We start from the raw sequence: 23,257 nt of genomic DNA on the forward strand, positions 1-23,257 counted from the left end.
CCCCTCTGAGCGCAGCAAGCTTCAGCGCTGTAAATTGCCAGTGTAGACAGGGCACCAGTGCTGGGTGCCTCGTGGAAGTGGTGCCACAACCACACAAGCCACATTAAAGTGCTGCCACGGCAGCGCTTTAGTGTTGCCAGTGTAGACCAGCCCTAACTCTCTAAAATCTAAATAATCAATTTTCAGTGTCTACTGAGCCATTCCCTTAAAGCTCATCACTGCACTCTGACACTTGATCCTATGTTGTTTCACAACTGTCAAACAAATGTTCCCAAGGGTGATTTTTCATGAAGACAGTGCCTTCTGGTGGCCAGATGTGTTTATTCCTGATAGCTCTAATCCAGAGAGAAATCTGGGGCCTCTGGGATTCTATTCTTTTCAGAACAGAATAATATCAGAGTGCCTTCCAGTAGTGCAACATGTCTAGCATCTGTCACATATGGTTCATTCTCTCCCTCTCAAATTCTCCCCAGAAGGAGAATTATGGGTTTTGTAGGGTTTTCTTTAGTTTTGTTTTTTTAATATACACATTGCTGTGGCCTGGTCTACACTACGCATTTAAACCGATTTTAGCAGTGTTAAACCGATTTAACGCCGCACCCGTCCACACTACGAGGCCCTTTATATCGATATAAAGGCCTCTTTAAACCGGTTTCTGTACTCCTCCCCGACGAGAGGAGTAGCACTAATATCGGTATTACCATATCGGATTAGGGTTAGTGTGGCCGCAAATCGACAGTATTGGCCTCCGGACGGTATCCCACAGTGCACCACTGACCACTCTGGACAGCAATCTGAACTCGGATGCAGTGGCCAGGTACACAGGAAAAGCCCCGCGAAGTTTTGAATTTCATTTCCTGCTTGCCCAGCGTGGAGAGCTCATCAGCACAGGTGACCACGCAGAGCAGTTCATCAGCACAGGTAACAATGCAGTCTCCTGAGAATCGAAAAAGAGCCCCAGCATGGACCGCTCGGGAGGTAATGGATCTGATCGCTATATGGGGAGAGGATTCAGTGCTAACAGAACTGCATTCCAAAAGACGAAATGAAAAAGTATTTGAAAGGATTTCCAAGGCTATGATGGAAAAAGGCCACAGCAGGGACTCAGTGCAGTGCAGAGTGAAAGTTAAGGAGCTCAGACAAGCCTACCAGAAAACCAAAGAAGCAAATGGAAGGTCCGGTGCAGGGCCAAAAACATGCCGCTTCTACGTTGAGCTGCATGCAATTTTAGGGGGCTGTGCCACAACTACCCCACCCCTATCCGTGGATTCCAAGGTGGGGGTTGTAATCTCAGCCATGGCTGAGGATTATGCGGATGGGGAAGATGACGATGAAGAAGGTGAGGAGGACGACCTTGCAGAGAGCACACAGCACTCCGTTAGCCCCAACAGCCAGGAGCTTTTTCTGACCCAGACGGAATTATCCTCCCAGCCCTCCCAAGCCACTATCCCAGACAATGAAGCCATGGAAGGGACCTCTGGTGAGTGTACCTTTGTAAATATACAACATGGTTTAAAAGCAAGCGTTTTTTAATGATTGATTTGCCCTGAGGACTTGGGATGCATTCGCGGCCAGTAAAGTTACTTAGAAAAGTTTAACATGTCTGGGGATTGAGCGAAAATCCTCCAGGGACATCTCCATGAAGCGCTCCTGGAGGTACTCCAGAAGCCTTTGCAGAAGGTTTCTGGGCAAGGCAACCTTGTTCCATCCACCATGGTAGGACACTTTACCATGCCATGCATGTAGCAAGTAATCGGGTATCACTGCATGACAAAGCATAGCTGCGTATGGTCCCGGTGATTGCTGGCATTCAAGAAACATCTGTTCTTTATCTCGCTGTGTTATCCTCAGCAGAGTGATATCATTCAGGGTAACCTGGTTGAAAATCATGAATTTAATTAAGGGGACAGAGATGCCCATTTTCCTACTGGGTTCGTGGCCTGTTGCTTAAAAAAAATCCTTCCTTGCACGTAGCCAAGCAGGGGGAGGGGAGGAGTGAAATAGCGATGAGCTTTTTCGCGTTTGGCTAGCAGGGATCCAGCTACTAGCCACGCGGTGGGGAGGGGCGAAGGGGGGCGATTAGCAGTGAGCTTTCATGATACCAGCCATGCAGTGGGGGGAGGGGTAAAGCACTGTATATATGAAGGCTGCAGAAGCCGAAAGACAGTGGCTTACCATGGCTGCATGCAAGCTGAATTCTGATGCCCGGACCTGCGTCTGTGAGATCTGTAACACCAGAGCCGCAGGCACTCAATATTAAGATGCAAAATGCGACCTTGTAGTGAAATCACATGTGCTATGTAAGGTGAATAGTGCTGTTCACTGTGAAAGAGTATGACCATTGTTCTGTAAAATGTTTCTTTTTAAATACTTCACTCCCTTTTTTCCCTCCCTCATGCAGCTGCAAATTTTTCAAGCATCCCTACTCCGTCCCGAAGGCTAGCTCAGATAAGGTGGCGGGAAAAAAAGATGCGAGAAGAAATGTTTTCGGAAATCATGGAAGTGACCCGCAATGAAAGAGCGCATCTGAATGAGTGGAAGGACATAGTAGCAAAGCACAGGAAAGATGCCAGTGAACGTGAGGACAGGAGGGACGCTCAAGATGAGAGGTGTAGGCAGGAAGATCAGCGGTGGCGGGATGCAACTCTGGGGCTGCTGCATGATCAAACTGACATGCTCCGGCGTCTGGTGGAGCTTCATGAACGGCAGCAGGATCACAGAGTGCCGCTGCAGCCCCTGTATAACCACCCTCCCCCCTCACCATGTTCCTTAGCCTCCTCACCAAGATGTGTAAGAAAGCGTGGTGCAAAGAAGCAAATGGAAGGTCTCCATGCACCCGCCCACTCCACCCCCGTGGACAGCCCAACCAAAAGGCTGTCATTAATGTGAAATTTTTTAAGTGGCCTTTTCCTTCCCTCCTATCCTCCTCCCAAACCACACCTGGGCTACCTTCTCAGTTCTCTCCCTCTTTCTATAATGAATTAATAAAGAATACATGATTTTTAAACGATTGTGACTTTATTTCCTTAAGCAAGCTGTAATCGAAGGGGGAGGGTGGATTGCTTACAGGGAATGAGTCAATCAAGGAGGGTGGTGGTTCATCAAGGGGAAACAAACACAGCAGTCACACCCTACCCTGGCCAGTGATGAAGCTCATTTTCAAAGCTTCTCTGATGTGCACTGCTTCCTGGTGTGCTCTTCTAATCTCCCTGGTGTCTGGCTTCATGTAATCAGTGGCCGGGTGATTTGCCTCAGCCTCCCACCCCGCCATAAAGGTCTCCCCCTTACTCTCACAGAGATTGTGGAGAACACAGCAAGCAGCAATAACAAAGGGGACATTGGTTTGGCTGAGGTCTGAGTGAGTCAGTAATGTGCGCCACCGTGCCTTTAAACGGCCAAAGGCACATTCTACCACCCTTCTGCACTTGCTCAGCCTGTAGTTGAACAGCTCCTGACCACTGTCCAGGCTGCCTGTGTATGGCTTCATGAGCCATGGCATCAAGGGGTAGGCTGGGTCCCCCAGGATAACGACAGGCATTTCAACATCCCCAACTGTTGTTTTATGGTCTGGGAAGTAATTCCCTTGCTGCAGCCGTTTAAACAGAGTAGTGCTTCTGAAGGCACGAGCGTCATGAACCCTTCCCGGCCATCCTACGTGGATGTTGGTGAAATGTTCCTTGTGATTCACCAGTGCTTGCAGCACCATTGAAAAGTACCCCTTGCGGTTTACTGGGTGCCCTGGTGCTCCGGTGCCAAGATAGGGATATGGGTTCCATCTACCGCCCCCCCACAGTTAGGGAATCCCATTGTAGCAAAGCCATCCACTATGGCCTGCACGTTTCCCAGAGTCACAACCTTTCGTAGCAGCAACTTAATGATTGCTTTGGCTACTTGCATCACAGCAGCCCCCACAGTTGATTTGTCCACTCCAAATTGATTCCTGACTGACTGGTAGCTGTCTGGCGTTGCAAGCTTCCAGAGGGCTATTGCCACTCGCTTCTCCACTGTGAGGGCTGCTCTCATCTTGGTATTATGGCATTTCAGGGCAGGGAAAAGCAAGTCACAAAGTTCCACGAAAGTGCCCTTACGCATGCGAAAGTTTCGCAGCCACTGCAAATCGTCCCACACCTGCAAAAACTATGTGGTCCCACCAGTCTGTGCTTGTTTCCCGGGCCCAAAATCAGCGTTCAATGGCTAGAACCTGCCCCATTACCATCAGGATCTCCAAAGCACAGGGATTCTGTGTCCATGTCCTCATCACTGTCATCAATGATTTTTGCCCCATCAGGCACTGGTACCTCAACCCAGCATTCCAAGGGGTGGGGGAGACTACAGGAACTATGGGATAGCTACGGGATAGCTACCCACAGTGCAACGCTCTGGAAATCGACGCTAGCCTCGGACCATGGACGCACACCACCGAATTAATGTGCGTTGTGTGGCCGCGTGCACTCGACTTTATACAATCTGTTTTACAAAACCGGTTTCTGTAAAATCGGAATAATTCCATAGTGTAGATGTACCTGTGTGTTTGTTAGACAAGGCAGATCAATTAAGTTTGCCTTGCACTTGAAGTTGAAGGTGGTGAAGTTTATGATGGTCCTTACTTCATGTGGGAGTTCACTCCACAGTCGTGGACCAGTCCCCAAGAAAACTGTCTCTCGCACAATTGAGCTTTATCCTTATGGTAGAATTTTCCATTGTGTCTGAAAAGTGGAGTTGTAGCATTCATCCCGGAGCTTTAGGCAATCTTTTAGTTATATTGGGCATTCGGCACCTTGAAGATAAGGCCCAAGATCTTGAATTTGATTCACTGTTCTACGGGAAGTGTGGAGAGCAGAGCATGGGTTTGATGTAGTGACTGAGGAAAATTCTAGCTGGAGTTTCCTAAGAGCTGATGACTTCATGTCCAAATGCACTGCACTGTTTGTGACACGCAGGCCCACCTGTGGTTCACTACTCCATGTTAGCAACTCTTGTCAAGCCTGACATACTCATTACACCTCACGCACTGGTGTCATGATATTTAGTTAAAAGGTGACATGTAATATAATATGTCTGGCTAATGAAATCTAATAGCGCACTGACCATTAATGTCACTGTAAAATGTTTGTAACACCTCGGTAGGTGAAATCATGGACACTCTCTGATGATATGTCCAGGAGACTATAAACAGACAAAGGTGACAAACAGGTTTTTTTCTATATAAAGGGGAAAGAAACTATTGTGGCAGATGCCCTGTCTAGGAAAGAGGCTCTGACCTACTGCCTCAAAGTCAGCGGATGGCTCCTAGATTGGGAGCTACAATGGCAAAGCATTGTGGGATACTCAGGGTTACAGGGTAAGAAGTAACACAACCCCTCACTGGTCTGGATTGCACCCCGAACTCTCTGACACTGCTGTAGTCCAGACTGGACATGACAAAAGTATGAATAACCAAGATCAGGATGTGATGGTGTCTCCTAGCCAGCTGAAAATGATAGCATCTATGAGTAATACTTTCTATTACATGAGATCTTAGCATCAGTGAGGAATCCAAGAACACTCCTAAACTACAAACTGAATTGACAAATTGTAGGGTGTTTACCTTCAAGCTAAGTGTACTGCACCATAGCTGCAAACTCAAAGTGCTTTCTTCTGCCCACCACAACTGAGGAGTCTATTGATGGATTCATTCTCAGGCAGGTTAGGGATACATTCTGCATTAATTTCATATTCGCCTTTTGGCTAAAATATCTGTTTCACAACTGATATGTTCTCTAGTGGCAGAGTCTGTCCTGCACATGATGTTGTTTGGTAACTACAGGAGCCATTTGTAGTAAAACAAGCTTTTTCTCCTTCACAAGTTGTCTGTTCTTTCATCTTACCAATAGTGCCAAATTCCTCCCAGTGAAGCTGCATGGGTGCAAATCAGGGCAGAATTTGGCCTATGATACTGAATTTGTGACATCACAATACATTTTGTATGTGGCAATTTCAACTTTAACGTTAGGGACTGTGACTTCCCTGCAGGACCTAACAAAAGGCTTAGTTAGGCCATGAGAGAGAAGCCCTCTTTCAAAACATAAATATCTTTACTAATAGCAAAGTGTAAAAATCAAACTATACATCTTTGGGTGTTCTTTTCAAACTTTTTTTTTTTTTTCAATTTTGATAGTATTAAGGAAGGTCCACCTTTAAATACAAAGTTGAATGTGATGTGTTATAACGTGCCTGCTTCTGGCTTGCATGTGATAACTTTTTAGAAAACTTTAATCAGATGCTCTTTGCTTCTGGAAACAAATGTATTTTTGAGTAACTCATAGCGTCGAAGTAGCTAATCACAAGTAAAGGCAAGTTTTACCAGTTTGGGCATAGACAAGTCCTTGCATATTTCAGGCCTAATCTTTAAGGTGCTGAGCACTTCCTGTAGGGTGCTGAATTCCATCATCTTTCCTTTAAATTAGTGGGAGTCGGGAGTGCTCAGCATCTCCTCAGAATTAGGTCCTTCCAGAGCAGAGACAAAGACTTATTTGGGCTGTGGTTAGTGATTTGGTCGAAAGCTAAATTAAAAGCAGCAACTGGATATTTTCCCTTCTGTATTGCTCAACCCTAAATTTGTTTGAACATATGGGGGGAAATAATCCTTGTTCTAACTGCATTGAAAACAACTGAGTTACAGCTCCAATTAATTTGGCTTCATTGAGTGACAGGATTTAGGAAAAGTGTGCGTGCTCTCTCTCTCTCTCACACACACACACACACACACACACACACACACACACACACACTCTGGTGGGCAGTGTGACACCCTGGCACCAGGGTGGTATGAGTGCATGGAGGGGGGTAGAGTGACACCCTGGCATAGGGGTGGTGTGTGTGGGGTGGAGTGACACCCTGGCACTATTATTATTTGGTGTATGTAATCTGGTCAAGCCAAGCCACAGCATTCTTATGAACTATGTTCAAGGCACAAAGACCTCCAGTAAGTTGAGTCATTTTGTAGTCCTCAACAATGTGTGTCATGGTTTGGGGCTGCCCACATTGACATAGTTGTCTGTCTCTGAAACACCGCTGAAATTCTGCTGCAGCACAAATTCCATGTCCAGTATGAAACTGGCTCAGAAGGCTCCATTGCCTTAGTGGTAAATCAACCCTGGGTTGACGTTGAGTGGGGTCTCAGAAAAGATAATTGTCGTTTTCTCTGTGGACCAGGAAGCTCACCACTCATCCTCTATTATAAATCCCTCGCCCGGTAAACTTATCCACAATGGGCAACGTGAGGGCAGACGCCCAGTTGGTGGATTAAACAAGTCTTTATTTAACAGTAGATGTGGCATATCCTGCAATTTCATCACAAGCTTTGCTATGCTTTCCTCTCTGCGAACACTGAGCAGAGCAATATTGCAGAGAACCAGTAACCATGGAAGAGGAGTAATGCCCCTGGCACTGGAGCAGTGTGAGGGTATAGGGGAGTGGGATGCATACTGGCACCGGGGTGGTATGATGGCGTTGGGTGGGACACGCCATCATGCCTTGGCATTGGGGCAGTGTGAGGGCATGGTGGTGGGGGTGGTATGACCCCCCTGACACTGGGGCAGGGCGTGGGGTGTTGTGGGAGCGGTGGGATGCCCTGGCACAAGAGTGGTCTAAGGGTGTGGAGGAGTGGTATGAATCCTAGCACTGAGGCAGTGTGATGGTGCAGTGGGGTTGGTGTGAGGGCATGGTGGAGGGTGGTGGGATGCCCTAGCATTGGGGTGGCATGAGAGCACTGCTGGGGGCAGTGTGACCCACTGGCGCAGTGTATGGGCGTAATGTGCTGCCCTGACACTGGGGTTGTGAGACCATGTCGGGGGTGTGCGTGGAGTGATGCTCTAGCACTGGGGCAGTATGAGGGTGTGATGTGGGGCAGTGTGTAGGGGTGGTGGGGGTCAGAGCGATGCTGTGGCACTGCGGCTGTGTGGGGGCGTGGGAGGGTATGCCCTGGCAGGGGCGTACGAGACTTTGGGGCGGGGGCGCAATATGAGGGCGGGGAAGGGGATGACGCCATGGGGGGGAAAGGGCCGCGTGATGCTGGGGGTTATGACGCCGAGGTAGGTGGGTGGGGATTCCCTGGCACGGGGGCAGTGCGAGGCTGTGGTGGGGAGCGGAGGGATCCCTGGTACTGGGGCGGTGTGAGGGCGGGGGGCAGCGCCCCGTCACTCGGTGAAGCTCCCCCCCCCCGAGGGGGCAGCAGGCAGCGCCCCGCCCCCTGGGGCGCGGGGCACAGAGAGGGCGTCTCCCTGCCTAGCAAACCCTGGGTCCTGTGGCGGGCGGGACCGCTCCGGGCCCGGCCAGCGCCACCGCCGCCGCCTCCCCCGCCCGGGGCCAGGCGGAGCCAGCAGCCGGAGGAGGAGCGGGTGAGAGGTCGGCCAGCTCCGGTCGCCCACAGAGGCTGAGTCCCGGGCAGAGAGGGCGGCGGCGGCTCGCGGCGCCCGGCGGTGAGTGCGGCGGCCCACCGAGGGGCAGGGAAAGGGCTCGGGGCAGCCCCCCCCCCCACCGGCCCGCACGCGCTGCGGGGGGGAATCGCGGCTGACGGCGCCCAGCAGAGCAGTGGCCCGCGCTGTGCCCGTGCAGCCGCTCTCCGCTGTGGCCCTCCCCGGGCGTGTCCGGCTCGGCGGGTGTGGTGGGTGACTGAGACCCCCAACGCTCCTCTGCTGAGGCTGGCCCTGGGAGAAGGTGACTCCTGAGACACCCAGCGTGGCCGGCTTTGGGGGAGAGCCGAGGTGATGACTCCTGAGCACCCCTCCCACACCCACGCGAGAGCGAGGGGTGATATTCACATGCTCCTCCAGTGTGGTTAGTACAGGGCAAATGGTTACTGAACTCCTTTCCCTGTATGGAGTCTGCGCCTGCTTATAGGAGTGCTAGAGTTGGAAGTGCTGGCAGGGTACTGGGAGTGACTTATTACAGGACCTTCCCAGCAGGTGTGGAAATAGTACCTACCCTGGCTGGCTAGTCTAGTTTTCCACTTGCTGTTGACTCTTCAGCCACTTCCTTAGATTTGAATCAACCCTGCTCAAACACTTTCTGCCCCATCTTTGTGATTTATCTACATTTATCAGGTAATGGTCCTTGTATCAAAGGGGGGTATCTGTGTTAGTCTGTATCCACAAAAACAACTAGGAGTCCGGTGGCACCTTATGTTGCCTCCGAGCTCCTCGTTGTTTTTGTAATAGTCCTTGATGCTGTTACAGGTAGGAAAAGGAAATAATTGTTCCCATTGACGACCAAGATATTACAGGACTTAAAACTATGGTAGAACACATTGTCTAGGGATTGTCTGGTGATAGTTGCCACTTTATTACTGAATATTTACTATATTTTTTCCCCAGGTGAATAGACTGGCAAAACTAGTCTTAAGAGAAATGTGATAACAGAAAGAAGGGAGTTAATTAACGTGTCCTGTCATGTTTAGTGTTTGCCTGTTTGCCGTGTTTGGCTTGTTTGCTGCTGGGAAGGAAACATGTAACTTGTTGAAAATTCCATCTGGCTCTAAACTCTATTATCTTACTTCTCATCCTTATTACCTCTTTATCCCCTATGCCCTGTGCTGCTTTTGAGGACAGAATGTTTACAGTCACTAGTGTAATGACAGTTGTTTCAGAGGCTGGTATACTGCCTATAGAGAATCTTCTAGCTGATGTCAAAAAGTGTATTTGTTTTAAGAAAAAGTTTGGCTCTGCCTTTAAAGTGTATTAAACCTTTGAAATATTGCACATGTCTTATGCTTGTGGGTAGCAGTCTCTGGTGTTTCAGCTGCAGAAGTGAATGGATAAATCGGATAATGACAGATCTAAATCAGCAAACATTTCAGTTAGCAAGTTTGTGGGTTTTTTTAACTTCGCCCACAAATTCATTAAAACAATTTTGCATTAAAGCCAACATATATTTAGACTGATTTTATTTAATTTCGGTTAGTTACATATCCCTACTAAAACCCCCACTCATTTATTAAAAAAATACACTGAGTATGTAGCTATAAAAATTCTTATTAAACAAAAACATATTTGGAATAAGTATCCTTGTCCATCCATTGTGATTAATTTTTATTCAGTATGTCTTTATAGTGATTGTTAGTGATCTGAGCATGAGGCTGGGGTCAGAAACTGCTGCAATCTAATCCTGGCATTGACACTGATTTGCTGTATGGCCATGAACAAATCACTTAAAGCTGTGTCTCATTTTCCACATCTGTAAAGTGGGAATCACAAAATTCCACAAAGGAAAGTTGTGTTGATTAAGGCCACAGTCCTGCAGCTATTTGTGTGGGCAGACAAGGACTTAATTGGGGCTCTATGCTGGCCCAGTAGTCAGTCTTCATGCAACAAGTTGCAGATTGGGTCTAATTAGTTCATTGAAGTAGAAACATGTTATATTAACATTATTAATCAAAATGTGCCTCACCAAAACTTGTGACTTGTGTTATGACTAAAATGAATTTATATATATTCTTAAACTGCAATATCATATGCCAGGCTAATATTTGTGATGTTTTTAATGAGATAAATTCTTTAACATCCATCTAGATGATGTTTGAATTGTATTTTTAGCATTATGTATAGAATAATATTTAAAGTGATTTATCACATTTCCCCCGATATTGCAATTAATTTAGAGCTAATCATAATAGGCTTTTAGTTTGTATTTACGCTAATTGCAGATCAGCTTGAAAATAAAACTCCATGAGTAAGTGATCAGTACAGTATAGTAGTAGTATTTTGTGCTGGTCCATCACAAACTAAATGAGATTAAAGGATTAGTATACAGTTAATGACTTCTAAATCCCCTATTTCGTCTCTTTCTCCCCCCTCTCCCTCCCATTGTATATATTAGAACAATTTGGGAGCTCTTTAATCAAGTGCTAAAGTGTCAGAATACATTTCATGAATTTCTTTCCCTTAGAAATTAAGTAGTGCAATAAAGCAATCTTATCTGGACAATTATAAAGCTAATCAAGGTACGTGCATTTAGTAATGAAGCACTTCAAAATTGTTTTGAGACTTCTAACTTCAACTCTTTTTAGGATACATTTCTGTCTCAAAGTATACATACTTTAATTCTATTTTAATCTTTTAGCACAGATACTGAGTTATACAAACATACATTTTCAGCTATTTGTTTCATTTTAAATAATATATATAATTCAGATCTGTAATTATGTAGTAACTAATTCTGTGGGTACTAAAGGTCTGAATTCTTGGGCCCTGATCCTGCAAAAGCTCAGGACCTTGGAGCCTAACTCATAACAATGTGTCTGTGGCTCTAAGAGTACATACAACCTGTGGAATATCTTGGGTGCTGGCTCCACAGCAGGTTTATGTGTTCTTGGGATATTGGGTCTGTCTTGGAAGATATTAAACAACATAGGTTTTATAGAAGGCGGTAGCTCAGTTGCTGTACAGGCAAAGCTCCCCAACTCCTGATGCTTGGTCTGTTGGTTAGGCCCTTCAGTGGAAGCAAACCAATAGGAATTATTCCAGCAGCCTGGTTCTAATGAACTGACCTACCCTATCTCATAATACAAGAACAAACAGAGACTAAATGAAATTGACAAATTTTAAAATGAATAAAAAGTACTTTTTATGCAATATAAAATTAACTTGTGAAACTTGCTGCCACAGAAATAAGTAAGTAACTTAGCAAGGTTCATAAAAGGATTAGAGCCATCTAGAAAGGAAATTAGCATCTGCATTTATAAAATAAAGGATAAAAATGACAATCAGCCCTCTTGCTTTAGTGTATAAAGGACCAATGGCCTGAACCTGCTTAAATTGAAATCAATAATAAAATGTATTAACTTCCATGAGAGCAAGGAGCAGGGTCTTTCCTCAAATCCTGAGTTGGGCTGAGGACTTGCAATTCCCAGTGAAACCAAACCGGCAGGTGGTTTGGTGTCTCTCTGGATTTGGTCCAGTTTTATTACTGCTGGACTCGGGCAGCTTTTTTCCCTCAGTGTGGTGATATTGCATGGACTAAACCTAATCTCTCTAAGGACTTGTCTACACATGAAAATTAATCCAGAATAATTTAGGAATTTAAAGTGGATTATCTATCCATGTGGGGACTTTATTCTAGAATAAATCAGAAATAGCTATACTGGAATAACTCCCAGAGAAGTCGTAGCCCGAGTTCATAATGGTATTTCAGATGGACCATAGGATAATTCTGTAACTGATGTGGCAATTCCTCTGTTCCTAACTATAAACCAATATGTACAAGTGACTGGATGTGTAAATGAGTGTGGGGGGGGGGGAAGGTTTGCTTGATAAGTGAACATTTTTCAGTGTCTGGCTTCCAAGGATTAATAAGAACGATCAGTGAGTTTAAAAGAGGATTAATGAAAATTACCGTGAGTGACTTTCAATAGTAGTAGTGTTTTGTGTGTGTATCTATATAACGAATGAGGGTTTCAGGATTTATTTTTTCCCCACAGAAGAGCAACTAAGTTAGTTGGAGGGGACAGTGTAGTTTCTTTCCTAAGTGTGAACAAATTGCTTTGTTTCATGATGACAGTTGGCAACAAAATGGCAAATTTAGGAGCCCATTTACAAACTTTGGGATATAAAATTCTCACTGGAAAAACAATATAGAGGATATCAAGAAAGTGGTGAAGGGAGGCAATGCTTATAGACTGCTGTTATGGTCTGTCTTTCCATGTCTGCCTCTGCTTTCCTCTATAATAGGCAGATTTCCCCCCTACATTCTGGATGTGCAGAAGATCCAGAATGCAGTGGAACCCTGTGCAGTCTGCAGCGCCTACCTGTTGCACTTACAGCTCTTTGGGGCTCTATGCTTTCTTGTGCAGGGGTAGGTTTTGAAGATGGGAGAGACAGGTGGACTCATAACGGTTTGGATCCACGTGTAAAACCTGCTAGTAGGGATGCTTCATCTTTGAGGCTGCTAAGTCTTGGCTGTGGAGCATTTTGACCCTGTGGAGGGACTACTGTTCCTGATCAGTGTGGACATGCCCAGTTTGGCGTGCACACCCATTGGCTGAGCAGTGCCGTATGTACTGACTAAAAATGGCAAACTGTGAGAGAGGAAATGTTGCAGGTTCCTGTGCCTCTTCACTCCATTGTTTACCAAAGAGCTCACCTTTCACATATATTGTACTAAATCCAGTGTGCAACTAATATAATTATGTAAATCACTGAATTTTCTTTGTGGATTAGCAGATTTCTCCATCTTGTTTTGTCTTCCAAATGTATAGTCACCACCAACCTGTACCTGTTGAATGTCTTGCTGAACCAGTGGTGCTGGAACAGTGGGGGTGCTGAAAGCCAGTGGTCCCCAAACTTTTTACTTTGCACCTCCCTTACCCCGTCCGTGCCCCCTCTCCCCAGAGCTGGGGCCAGGACTGGGCTGTGGCTCCAGGAGGGTGGGGGGATGTGGATGGGGTAAGGGGCCTGAGGCTGGGACCACAGCTGGGGCTGGGGCCCTGCACAAAACCTTGGGGTGCTGCAGCATCCCCCGCCTTAGTTCCCTGAAGTGGCCTCTTGCTGGGTTTGGTAATCTGTGAATGGTTTCATTATCCACATAAAAAGGGAGTATGGTAGGATCATCCACAATCACAGTGGGAAAGGAAACACAGTGACAGTTATTGTTTGGTGGGAATAGAGTCTCTCTAGATCTGCTATTGAAAAGTCCAGTCTCCAGAGTTCTTAAAAATGTAAAGTGACCTAACATTTCAGTGTACATGTGCACAGCTGCTAATTTCACATGATATGCACATATGACCTAATTAATTACTTTTTCACCATCATGATAATTATTTGTATTATAGTAGTGTCTAGGGGCCCCAATTGAAATCAGTGCTCCATGGTGCTAGGTGCTGTACGTACACCTAATAAGAGATTGCATTTAGGGCTGGGTGAACATTTTTGGCAAATGGTAAATTTGCTAAAAACTGCAGTTTCAGCGAATAAAAAATTGAGGATTTTTTTTTTAAAGTCAAATTGATAGGTTTGTTTGTTTGTTTTACGTTGAGTTAAATTGACCTGAATGATTTCTCCCTTCCCTTCCCCCACTCATTTTGGTGAGGGGAAAAAATGAAAACAAATCAGCTTAGTTTGGAAACTAACAGCATTATTTTAGATTTTTCAGTTCAGCCATTGAACCAAAAATTGATTATTTAGTCTGCTCTAATCATGTTCTAATGTAATGGATATTTGCTTAGGCTATGTCTACACTACACAGCTTTTAGTGACATGTCTGTGTCGCTACAGCTGTGCTGCTAAAAGTCGTGCAGTGTAGCCACTGTTCATTGGCAGGAGAGAGCTCTCCTGCTGATTTAAAAAAACTTCCACCCCCAACAAGTGGCGTTTGTGTTTTTGGCAGGAGAGTGCTCCTGCTGACAATGCACTGTTCCCACTGGCACTTGTTGCAGCAAAACTTCTGTCTCTTTTTGGGATGAGGGGATGGTGTTTTAACCCTCTGAAAGACACAAGTTTTGTTGTTCAATTGCCAGTGTAGACATAGCCTTAGTAACATTACACTAATAGGTGATGATATTGTGTCCCTTGGACACACCACCACATATTGCTGCATGTTCCTGGCAGGAATAATAAGTTTAGAAAGGGGGCTGTGGAGGGCTGCTGGTAGTCAAAACACAATTGTGCTACTTTGGTACTGTATACTAGTATGAGGCGTATGTGTAGGTCAATAATTTTGTCCCTGCTATTTAGATGTCAGCTGGGCTGCTGTGCAATAGAAAGCAAATTTGTTCTGTTTACACCATCTTTCTGTCCATCCCTTTTCCATATTTTTTAAAACTTGCAGTACAAACATTTCACTTTGACATGATTTACTTTCAGTTTTAGTCATAAACTTGTTCTTGTACATTAAGCAGAGTGAAAAAATAATGCTAACTGTTCTGTCATACAACATCTGGTAACAGTTGACAGTTAGAGTGAAGGGTGAGATCCTTGGATGTTTGGAGAATGTAAAACTGAATTTTATCTTGGTGGGTAATGTATATAGAAAACCCGTTCTTTCATATGGGCTGGTATTTAAACATTGACTTTACAGATGCAGAGACTGGTATTTTCAGTTCCTTGCTGAATCGGCCTCTTGCTGTTTGTGACCCACCCTTGTTAAACAGGGAGTTGTAACATGTTAAATGAAGTCCTGCTGGATCTTGCATTCTTAATAGATAGTTATCTGCGAATGCTCATGCAGGTAGGCGTTCTTAGGAAAACAATGTCTGGAACAACTTTTCTCACATGGGTGGAGATTGGGCAGTTTGTATTGAGGCTCAAAGGCAACTGTACATTTCATTTAACTATTGGAGATTAAATACTCAATGTAATGCAAAATAGCAAAGGTGAGTTATACTATTCCTAGTGTTGATATAGGATTAACTACAAACAATAAACCTTAATTAGCCTTTCACTGCTAGAAACTCGGGGGGGGGGGCAATTATTATGGTTCTAGAGGAATTGATTTCCTCCGAGCCAGATTCTGATACCTTCACTCCCGCTGAGTAGCACCTTGCTCTGCAAGTAGTGGGGTTGAATTGGACTGCTTGCAGAGTAAATTACTACTCAACATAAATGAGAGTGTCAGAATCAGGCGTGAATGAGGAAATACTAAAAAGGCAAGTATTTGAAGGATGTCAATACCAAGGAGGGAAAAGAATTGTTTATCATTCAAGGGGCTATAATTGGAGTAATTGGGTATCATTTGGAAAATGCAGGCTGAATATCAGGTGGAATTTTATGACCAGGAGACTTGTTGCTATGTAGAATAGTCATCCCAGTGGAAGTGGTAGAAAGCCCGCTTTACAATTTAAACAAAACCAGAAGAAAATGTACTGTGCAATGCATAAGTGTTCTTGTGTGGAAGTATCAAAGTTATATCATCTAGTCTTACTCAATTACTCTTTCTAATTTGATCCAGGTTGGCATTCATCTTTGTGCTTTAATAAAATGGTGGGAGCTAATTGCTTATAAATGAACACTAGTCCACTTCCACCATCCTGCATCAATTACATATTCATCTGAGAAGCCAAAACTGCTTTTCTGGTAGGGTGTGTCATTTTAGGAGTATTTTTGTGTGTGGTTAAGGCACAGAACTGTGCACCTCTTTGCATCTCAGTTTCCTCTCCTGGAAATGAGACCTCCCTAACTCAAAGGAGTGTAGTGCAGCTTGGTTCACTGATACTCATAGTGCGTTGTGTTTCTGGGTGGAAGTCTCTCTAAAAGTGTAAAGAGTATCCTCTCTATTTCTTCTGGAGGTAAGTTTTTTTTTTTCTTTTTTTAAAGGAACATTGTCAATATCTATAGATATTTCATAAATATCTAGCAATTTAAAAACATTCACTCCCATCAGAACCTCCTGATGTCTTACATATAATTACATTTCTTTTGAAAGGTATAAAAATTATTTGGGTCCACAGCAGCCAGTACAGCCCCCATGTTTTGCTGTGCCCAGTGTTCCCTGCATGAAATAATATAAGACTTGTATGTTATCCTTCATCAAAAGATCTCAACATGCGCTAAATTTGTGAGGTGTATAAGTTTTATTTTGTCTGATTTAAAGGTGGAGAAGCTGAGAGATGGAGAAGTTTTGATTTGGCTACCAGGTCACCCAGTGAGTTGCAGAGCCAAGGTTAGAATCCAAAATTACTCTGTCCTCTGCCAAAACAGGCAATGCTCCCTTCCTACACAGCACACCACTGCTACATATTTAGATTTAAAGGGTTGGATCATCTTAAAGTGTTGGTTGGCCTGCAACATCTAGATAAATAGTAGGTGGGTGGGAGGCGAGCAATGGTGCAGGGATTGGTTTCCGAAGTACTGTGTACTGTAGCTAATAGCTGAGTCTGGGGAGAGAAGGTGACTTGGCGGATAGTTGGTAGGCATTGGTTGAAGAAAAAACACTGCAAGCCATATCCTGTGAGCAAGTTAAATGGAGGTACTATTACTTGGCAGTTAATATTTACAGGATCTTATCCTAATGTGGAACAAACTCATATATTTATTTCACGTTCATGACATCTTGCCTTGCAATCCTAGGCTGGAGACCGTCAATTGAATTAGATGTTAGAAATTTTCTTTTTTCTTTTTTGTCAAATGCCTATTTGTTTTTAAATTGTTTGTACATAGCAGACAGGAATCCAGTCATTTAAATCAATTGTAACATTTTTATTTAAAAATTAAATGCACTGTAGGAAGTCTCCAGAAATGTTTTCCGTAAACTGCCTATCCCTAATAGGATATGTTTAGATTTCAGTTCTGTGTAGTTACATTTTCATGCTTAAATTTTCTTAACAGTTGGTTGAATAGACAGTTACACGCTATTTGAACTGTCTGTGTTTATGAATTTAAATCCTTAAAACTGGCTCGTTGCTTTAAGTCATTAATCATTTCAATAAGTAATGAAGCTTTTCAGGAAGAAAATTTCCATTCTATATTTTTTTAAGTCAAGTTTACATAAACAGGAATTCACAATTTATTAGACTTCAGTGTCTCAGTGGAATAAATGAAATTCTATTGCAGAGCAGTCCATATCAGCTTAAATTGAAAGAATAAGCATTTGTGGAAGATAATCTTTTGCAATGATACTGTGTATGTTTTTAGGATGTTTGCAAAGAAACTTTAGCTGTAGTTAAGTGTGGCAGGTATTTTACCCTGATATATGCTATCAGTTTGTATGTCTCTTAACTTCTAAAACATAACTTTAAGGGAGCAGGAGTTTAGTTAGAGAATTTTGCATAACGCAAAATGGAAGTTTTACACTTGTCAAATATTTATTTGCTCTATTGTTTTCACATTTGATTAATATGAATCTATGTAAAAGTAGATGGAAATGTTGACCATATTATTTCATCTGGAATGTATAGTAAGTCTAGAAAACATATGGAGATTCATCTGTGGCTGTCATAATTCATTTCTGCTTTGAGTTATTAATACACAACAGAAATAATGGTGCAATCTTTACTCAGGTTAATAAGCCTTTCATGAGCAGTCCCGTTGGCCACACTTGGCCTACTCTCTTATGTAAATGGTGCAGAAGAGTAAATATTTTGTGTTGCATTGCAGCTGCTTTGTTTTCCTTTTTCTCTCAAGAAAAGGGAAGACTACAGAGGGATCTGCCCAAAGCGGCATATGCCGTGTTAATAGCATAAGCCTGCTGAGCTGGATTTACATAGTTAAAAGAAAAAAAATGACTAATAATGGACTATTGAGTTTACACAGGCATAGTTAAAATAGACTAATGTGGCAGTAGTTTAGCATAACTTGGAAAACTCTGGATGCACAGTTTTTAAAGAATCTTTGACATGTCTTTCACAAAATAACTCTGCTTTCATATTTAAAAGTATTGCACTTGTATAAACTTGCAAAAATAATTGAATGGGTTTTAGTAAGTATATAACTTAAAAATGTAAATATTAGGGCTGTCAAGCAATTAAAAAGATTAATCGCGATAAAGTGTGCAATGAAAAAGATTAAGTGTGCAATGTTAAACAATAATGGAATGCCATTTATTTAAATATTTTGGGTGTTTTCTACATTTTCAAGTATATTGATTTCAATTACAACACAGAATACAAAGTATATAGTGCTAATTTTATATTTTTTTATTACAAATATTTGCACTGTAAAAAATAAGGTAGTATTTTTCAATTCACCTCATATTTTTGTTTATCATTTTTACAGTGCAAATATCTGTAATAAAAATAATATGAAGTGAGCACTGTATACTTTGTATTCTGTTGTAATAGAAATCAATATATTTGAAAATGTAGAAAAACAACCAAAAACATTTAATAAATTGGTATTCTATTGTTTAACAGTGCAATTAATCATGATTAATTTTTTAATCATGATTTTTTGAGTTAATCACATGAGTTAACTGCGATTGACAGCCCTAATAAATATATAGACATGAGTTCGTATGTGTAAACTTACCTCATGTGTATGTATATGAACTCTTGTTATAAAATTTCACACATAGGACAACAGTTCAATAATTTGCATTAATGATTGGGGAGACCATTGAAAATCCCTGAATTTTATGAATCAGGAAAGGAACAAATGATATAAAGGAAGGCTAATGCTAAAGACACAATGTGCTTTATTCATTTATTTTGACAATTATAGTTATTTATAATACTTTAAGGTACATCTACAAAGAAAAATAAATAAAACACTGCAGCAAGTCTCAGAGCCCTAGCATGAATATCTACACGGCTATTTTTAGCCCTGTGACCCTGAGTCAGTTGACTCGAACTCTGAGGATAGTTCTGACCACAGCTAGACACCTGTGGCTGGCCTGTGCCAGCTGGTTCACACTCGTGAGGCTTGGGCTCAGGGGCTGTTTAATTGTGGTGTAGATGTTCAGGCTTGGGCTTCCAAGCTTTGCAAGGTCCTAGAGCTCAGCCTGAGCCAGAATGTCTACACCACAATTAAACAGCTTTTTAGCCTGAGCCCCATGCACCTAAGTCAGCTGGCATAGGCCAGCCATGGGTTTTTAATTGCAGTGTAGACATATCCTGAGACTTGACACCACAGATATTTTGCAGCATAGACATACCTCTAACGTACCATTTTAAAATGGTAGTGCAGTATAGTTCTTAAAGATAATAAAGATTTAGCAAAATAAGAATTCACTTAACCTCTTTATTATAGAGCTTGAAAATTTAACCTTTAAGCTAGTAGATATTAGGTAAGTCTAGCTAGGGTGAAAAATACTTATGCTGCTATACACCCTGCAACTAATATATCAGTCAACTCTCTATTTAAAACATTAAAAAAAAAACCCAACTTGCTCTCTCCCTCTTGCTTTTGTTACACCTGCTTTCCTTTCCTGTCTTGATGGCACATTTTCTTTCTTTAAGTTGGTCTCTTCCTTAAAACTTCCAACAAGGTTGATATGAGCTTGTCTTCACTGGAATATTTGGTTGTACCGGGATACAACCTTTAGGTGCCTAGGCACGATTTTGCTGTCAGTGTAGATGAGGACAAGTAGTGTTTAACACTTGACTCACAATCAAGTGACAATTTAAGCATTGTTTGCCCCCATTGTTAATGAATGCAAAGTAAAGTTTACCATTGCAGTGTTGCCTGCTCTATTGACTTTATCCGAGTCTTGTGATATTTGGTGTTTTTCTTAAAGCTACAGCTGTTTCAACTAAGAGTATGTCTACTCTGGCAGAGTTACATCGCTGGCCGTTACAGTGCTGCTCAGAGAGCACTAAATGGGAAACTGCTGTTGTGTGTTCACACTGTCAGCTGCCTGCGCAATAGCATGTTCACACTTGCGGCACTTGCAGTGGTATTCAGAGCAGTGCACTCCGGGCAGCTGTCCTGCATAGCATCTCTTCCTCTTCTGCCGCTAAGAGTTGTGGGAAGGTGGAAGGAGTCGCGGGGCATCCTCGGTCCTGTCCCAGGACCCCGTGATGCATTGCTTCACATTCCAGCAATCTCTGTGCTTTTGTCCGCATGTGGCGCCATCTTTCAATGGTTTGTGTACTGTGCGCTCTGCCTCTTTGGTCTGCAAGAATGGATCCGACTGTGATGTTACGGTCTATATGGTTTTATAAAAATATGCTAATGAGTGAATACAATGTAACTGGAATATGCTTCATGCGAAAGCTTTCTTGTAAGGTATCATTACAAAGCTTATAATCTACTGAGTGTGATCATCCTATTTGTATAAATGTACCACTCTTGTATCTGAAACTAGAAATATGAAATGTAACTGTGTGGGCCTATTGTAATTATGCAAAGTGTGGGCCATTAATGGTGGTTTGAAATCTTGATGACTCCCATCAACCAGGACAGTTGTCTGCAGATGGGTGTGTTTTACCTGTAAGTCTTCCTGTATACATGTGTGCTGGCAAGTGGGCAATGAAGTCTTGCAGTGACATGTGATCATCTTTAACTTGGTGTCTTTCCATTGAGAAAGAGGGGGTGGGAACCCAGAGAGGGACAAAGGATTCCCGCCTTATGCAAAAGATATATAAAGGGGTGGAACAGAACAAAGGAGGGAGGAGCCATCATGAAGAATCCCCTAGCTACCACCTGAGCTGGAACAAGAGCTGTACCAGGGGAAAGAATTGTGCCCAGGCCTGGAAGGTGTTCCAGTCTGAGGAAAAAACTTACTGAAGCATCTCTGAGGGTGAGTTGATCTGTATTCAGTTTGATTAGACATAGATTTGCACATTTTATTTTGCTTGATGAGTTACTTTGTTCTGTCTGTTACTACTTGGAACCACTTAAATCCTACTTTCTGTATTTAATAAAACCACTTTTTATGTATTAATTCAGTGTATGTATTAATACCTGGGGGAGCAAACAACTGTGCATATCTCTCTATCAGTGTTATAGAAGGTGAACAATTTAATTTATGAGTTTACCCTGTATACGCTTTATACAGGGTAAAAGGGATTTATTTGGGTTTAGACCCTATTGGGGAATTGGGCATCTGAGTGTTAAAGACAGGAACACTTCTGTTAGCTGCTTTCAGGTAAACCTGCAGCCCTGGGTCTGGCTCAGCAAGACAGGGTGCTGGAGTCCCAAGCTGGCAGGGAAGGCAAGGGTAGAAGTAGTCTTGACACATCAGGTGGCAGCTCCCAAGAGAGTTTCTGTGATCCAACCCATCACACCCACACTCTTGACCAATATGCTGTTCGCTTTCATTAACGCGTCATGAGTGGCAGTGGAGTTATTCCTTAAACTACAAAGGCAAGAGGAGTTCGACATTGATCTCGCCACATGTAGTAGCTATGACACGAGATTGCTGGTGGTATTCACAAAGGAGCTGACTGCAGTGGAACACCGCTTTTGAGCTCGGGAAACAAGCACTGAGTGGTGGGATCACATCGTTATGCACATCTGGGATGATGAGCAGTGGCTGCAGAACTTTCGGATGAGGAAAGCCACATTCATGGGACTGTGTGATGAGCTTGCTACAGTCCTGTGGCACAAGGACACGAGAATGAGCTGCTCTGCCATTGGAGAAGCATGTGAAGATTTCAGTGTAGAAGCTGGCTACTCCAGACTGCTTTCAATTGGTCGCTAACCAGTTCAGAGTGGGAAAGTCGACCGATGGACTCGTGTTGACGGAAGTGTGCAGGGCCATTAATCACATCCTGCTCTGAAAGACCGTGACTCTGGGCAACATGTGTGACATTGTGGATGCCTTTGCACAAATGGTCTTCCCTAACTGCAGAGGGGTGATAGATAGCGCACACATTCCAATTCTGGCACCAGACCACCTAGCCACAGAGTACATTAATCGGAAGGGGTATTTCTCTATGGTTCTCCAGGCGCTTGTGGATCACCGTGAGCGTTTCATGGACATTAATGCAGGGTGATCCGGAGAGGTGCATAACGCACACATCTTTTGGAACACTGACCTGTTCAGGAAGCTTCAAGCAGGGCCTTTCTTCCTGGATCAAAAGATCACCATAGGGGAAGTCAAAATGCCCATTGTGATCCTGGGAGACCCCGCCTGCCACTTAATGCCATGGCTTATGAGGCCGGGCACGGGGAACCTTGACAGCGGCAAGGAGAGGTTCAACAACAGGCTGAGCAAGTGCAGAATGAATGAGTGTGCTTTTGGACGTTTAAAGGCCCGCTGGCGCTGTCTATGATGATACTCCTATGCTTATAGCTGTGTGCTATATGCTCCATAATATTTGTGAATGGAAGGGTAAAAGCTTCACTCAGGGCTGGACCGTGGAGGCTCAGTGCCTGGAGCCTGAATTTGAACAGCCAGAGACCAGGGCTACTGGAGGGATTCCTTGAGGCAGCAATTTTAAGCTGAAAGCCACTAATATTTGTTGCTGTGCTTGGGATGCTAGGAGGTGATTATGATTGGTGCAGACAATGAACTATGAAGGTTTAAGAAAATTGCCTGTTTCTTTGCAGGGCTCTTTTTGCTTTCAGTTAATGGAATAAAGATTGTTTTCCAACCAAAATAATTATTTTATTTTAAAAACAACCTGAGGAGAGAGAGAGAGAGAGACAAACACATCAGCACTGTGGATGATATTGAGGGGGAGGGAGGGTCCCAGGAGGAGGTGAGGTCCTGGGACGGTTAAAGATTTGTGTATGTCTAGGGATCATATGCAGCCTTGTCCTTTGGAGTTCAGTGTGGCAGGTACTGTACTTCATCAGGGCCAAACTGTAGAAGGACGGGTGTTCAGTGTAGTGGATAGTGGGAGTGAGGCAGTACTTTGACTCAAAGGCCACCCCAACCACATCTCGGGGGCTAGACTGGATTGCTT

The 23,257-nt window shown here is 43.5% G+C and overlaps 1 protein-coding gene across 3 annotated transcripts in view; it reads left to right on the forward strand.

Moving 5' to 3' along the window:
• Positions 1-8,139: 8,139 nt before the first annotated feature.
• Positions 8,140-23,257, forward strand: part of GNG12 (G protein subunit gamma 12) — a 149,061-nt gene continuing 133,943 nt past the window's right edge. The window contains exon 1 of one of the 3 annotated variants that reach the window (XR_005583726.1): positions 8,140-8,459. The gene's annotated coding sequence lies outside the window, so the exon portion shown is untranslated. The remainder of the gene's footprint in view (positions 8,460-23,257) is intronic. The other 2 variants (XM_039485008.1, XM_039485009.1) reach the window with 2 other exon arrangements.

This window comes from Mauremys reevesii, linkage group 8 (genome assembly GCF_016161935.1).
Source record: "Mauremys reevesii isolate NIE-2019 linkage group 8, ASM1616193v1, whole genome shotgun sequence".
Lineage (NCBI taxonomy): Eukaryota > Metazoa > Chordata > Testudines > Geoemydidae > Mauremys > Mauremys reevesii.